We start from the raw sequence: 3,686 nt of genomic DNA, 5'->3' as shown, positions 1-3,686 counted from the left end.
TAAGAAAGGTAAGGTGTAAGCAAGGCAAGGTAAAGCAGTAAGAAAGGTAAGGTGTAAGCAAGGCAAGGTAAAGCAGTAAGAAAGGTAAGGTGTAAGCAAGGCAAGGTAAAACAGTAAGAAAGGTAAGGTGTAAGCAAGGCAAGGTAAAGCACTAAGAAAGGTAAGGTGTAAGATATCAAGTAATTAAGAATTTGGTCCAATATCAGTCAAAAAAATGTAATATATTGGCCTGTAACTAAAATCTCTGATATTAGCACACTGATAGAAACATACCACTTCTTTTCGAACCATCCGTAAATAAATGTATTAGTAAATGCGTCTGTTGTTCTCATACCTGCTAGTGTTGAGTAATGCTCTTTAATATTACTTGATAGAGACTTTTAACAATCCACTCTGAAAAAAAGTAAGTAATAAAACTATGTATGATTCGTGCTGATCAATATCAGTATTGGTTAATACTCAAAGGTGCCTTATGTCATCCTATCGGAAAAGAAAAAGCTGTTTCTAAACAATACTAATAGTAAAAAAAGAAGTAAGAAAAAAAAAAAGAATGTAGTTTATTTATACACGCTAAAACATGCCAAACATCGCACAAAAACACTTAACGCTTTCTTTGTATAACATTTACTTTATAATGATCAGGCAATAAATAGTTTTGACAGAATGATTCAATAAACAGAGAAGGCTGTAAGCCAACAGATAAAAAGTAACTAGAGTTTATACCAGCCTTACCAGAGGTATGCCTATTACAGCACACCACCAAACATTTCATGCTAGTGAGCCTTCAGGATTTAGGAAGCCTTATGGAAATCTCATAAGGAGCTCAAATCTCTACGAAGCACAAACTGTCACTGCTGATTTCAAAATCTAAAAACAATTCACAACGTCCACCCCTTTTCCTCTAGTTTAACTCAGTACATTAAGTACGCACACAGTGTGTCATCGCCTCTGCTTCCAATATTAGAAATTACTGATGTTTCACAGGAAAAAAAAGGAAATACATGTTTGAATGCTGCTTAAAAATTGTAACTGGCCCGATGCAATGTAATTCTGCCCCCTGAGACGCTGAAAAATGCCAACAAGGTGGTCGGTGCCAAGAGACCCTGAGTAGAGCTAATTGACAGGATGAGCAGTGGGGTTTCACAAAGATGTGGTCAGGATGAGAGAGAATGGAAGCTAGCTTAGCTAGCCTTGCTGAATGATTGAGAGTGACCAGAGAGATGCTGGTAATCACTTAGTGGACAGATTTTATAAAATGGAGGTATTATAACCCCGCTTTGACATCGGAGGTTGAAAGAGGTTTTGTTGAGTCCAGCGGGCCGGAGCCTTATCAGTTCAAGGTGCTAACGACAGGAAGACTTGCTACTGGGGCGTCTTGTTTTAATCAGTTTCAACGGAGGTTGAAAGAGGTTTTGTTGAGTCCAATGGGCCGGAGCCTTATCAGTTTAAGGTGCTAACGACAGGAAGACTCGCTACTGGGGCGTCTTGTTTTTAATCAGTCATATTTATTAGTGTGAAATGCTGATGAAAGCTTCTACCAAAGCGTTTACCACCATGAGCTATTCAAACCATTAGGAATGTTTAACTGAAATTCAATCAAAAACTATTCCAACAAACATCACACAACTTAACAATCCTACCTGAAAACATAAAAAAATGCAGAGTCAAATTTTAAAAAGCACCCAATAAACTCAGATTATACAATTAAAACACAGAATAAGTGTATTTTGGGGTGAGTTTCACTTTAAAATCTGTATTAGAAGGTCAACAATTCACTAAAAAGAGATAAGAAATCACAGACAAATCTCTGAAGTATCTTTCTGTTAGAGGATTTATAAATATATTTATAGGTCTGAAATGTTCAGATTGGAGAGTGTTTGAGTAAAGCTTGGGATTAACACAAGGCCTTCAGATAACATTTGGACAGAAACATTTCCTACTTTCCTCTTTCTGACACTTTAACCTAGTGGGCAACCAGGCGCTGCTTAAAAAAACAAACAAAAGAGGAATCCCCTGGAGTCCATTCTGAATTCACTATAGCATGACAGATGAGGGTAAATCCTTGACACAAAGACAATGAATTCATCCACTATGTGTACGGACATTTATTTTGATCAACAATTATATCCATAAAAGCTGACAGCAAGTGGAAAGTTTCTCTTTCAAAACATCCAACTTTGAAGCATCTTGAAACGAATATCTGATTAAAATAAAATGAAGACATTGGCTGCTAAGATCAGATTCACTGAACAACAAAGATGAGAATTCAAGAGAAAAAAAAAAGATGGGCTGCTGCTCTGAAAGAGCCTTTATGAAAAGATCTGCTGGAATGTCGCAATTAATGTCCAGAAACAGCTGACTGAAACCACAAAGGTCATCATGCATAATCAGAGTCACACACCGAGTCTCAATAAAGCGCAGAGAAAATGCCAGAGACGGACAGGCAGATCTAAGCTCTGCAACAGAGGAAGAAAAACTTCTGTAGTTCAAAATGAGTATAAAGAAATACCCTCCTGTTAAGCTTATTTTACGAGGAGCTGTAGAGAAAGTTTTCAAACCCACCTGTCAGCAGAGAAATCAACCGTTAGAGCAATCCCAGCTCAACTGTCAGCATCCCAGACTGCTAGAGTTCAAGTTCAGATTGTGGACCGTCCAATCAGGAAGCCGCCCAAATCCTATTCTGTTAGATTCATCAACCTCTTAAAAAATGACTCCTTTTTTTCTCTTCAAGCCATTTTATGTCCGTGAGGAGAGCAGGGGTGTGATGCGATTAAGTGACACCTGAAAGTCTATGAGCTGATGTGAAAAAATGAAATCAGGTTCTGACCAAGAGGGAAAAACCAGCTGACGATCCTCACATCCCCTCTCCCTCCTTTTCCTCTTTTCCTCCTCCTTTGCTCCTCTCTCTCGAAGACAAAACATGGCTATGTCTCCTCACTGGACTCTACATTTTTCTCTCTCTCTCTGCCTCTCTCGCCCCCTCAGCAGCAGGATGTGTGAGTCGGTCGGAGAGGAAGCCTTGTGGCGAACAGATAAAGCACTGGACGGCGGCTAAAATAATACCATCAGTTCCACGCTGTTATTGTTTGACAGGAGGGAAAAAATGCAGAGGTACTTCCTCCTCGGACATGTGTGCGCGAGCGTGTGTTGGTGTGCACGTGTTAATACAGAGCAAGAAAAAGACTCTGAAAGAGTAAAGAAAGCAAAGACTTTCTGAACAAACGCAGGGGTGCTGCCTCCCCCCCAACATTAGCAAAAAGACGAGAAAACAAAATGTGGTGAAAGAGTTGGAATGCACGAGAGGATGGGAGGTCTGCAGGAAAGAATAAAAAATAAAAGAAATCAGCAAAAATAATTATAGGCCAACACAATGAGTCGGGGTGATGGATGAACAGAAGACCTCATCCCTGTTTTTATCACTTAGATGCATTTCTTTTACAAACACTTCTGTTAAAGGAGCATTATAAAAGATTTTTGGATGGGACCACTGTCACTCATTAACAGCCAAGAGAGCTTTGTGCCACAGCGTTTGTCTCAAAAGCCATCCAGCTGCACATACAGCGACACTTAGGGAATAGATTCCTCTGTTCCACCTGAGCTGCAGAGGTTTGTCTTTTCCACAAGCCCAAGCATGGGAGTTCTTCACACCGAACTGTTTAAGTTCTTTAGAGGTACTCACACCAAAG

At 39.6% G+C, this 3,686-nt stretch overlaps 1 protein-coding gene across 3 annotated transcripts in view; it reads right to left on the bottom strand.

The window, feature by feature from the left end:
• shroom4 (shroom family member 4) overlaps positions 1-3,686 on the bottom strand; it is a 97,748-nt gene that overhangs the window by 30,343 nt on the left and 63,719 nt on the right. Inside the window, exon 1 of one of the 3 annotated variants that reach the window (XM_015385496.1) lies at positions 2,563-2,901. The exons of the other annotated variants lie outside the window; for them this stretch is intronic. The gene's annotated coding sequence lies outside the window, so the exon portion shown is untranslated. Of the gene's footprint in view, positions 1-2,562; positions 2,902-3,686 lie in introns of those variants that run through there. 3 annotated transcript variants of the gene reach the window in all.

This window comes from Cyprinodon variegatus, unplaced genomic scaffold, assembly GCF_000732505.1.
Source record: "Cyprinodon variegatus isolate N-32 unplaced genomic scaffold, C_variegatus-1.0 Scaffold341, whole genome shotgun sequence".
Lineage (NCBI taxonomy): Eukaryota > Metazoa > Chordata > Actinopteri > Cyprinodontiformes > Cyprinodontidae > Cyprinodon > Cyprinodon variegatus.
Note: the sequence above shows the minus strand (reverse complement) of the source record. Positions and strands in the feature narration are given on the sequence as shown.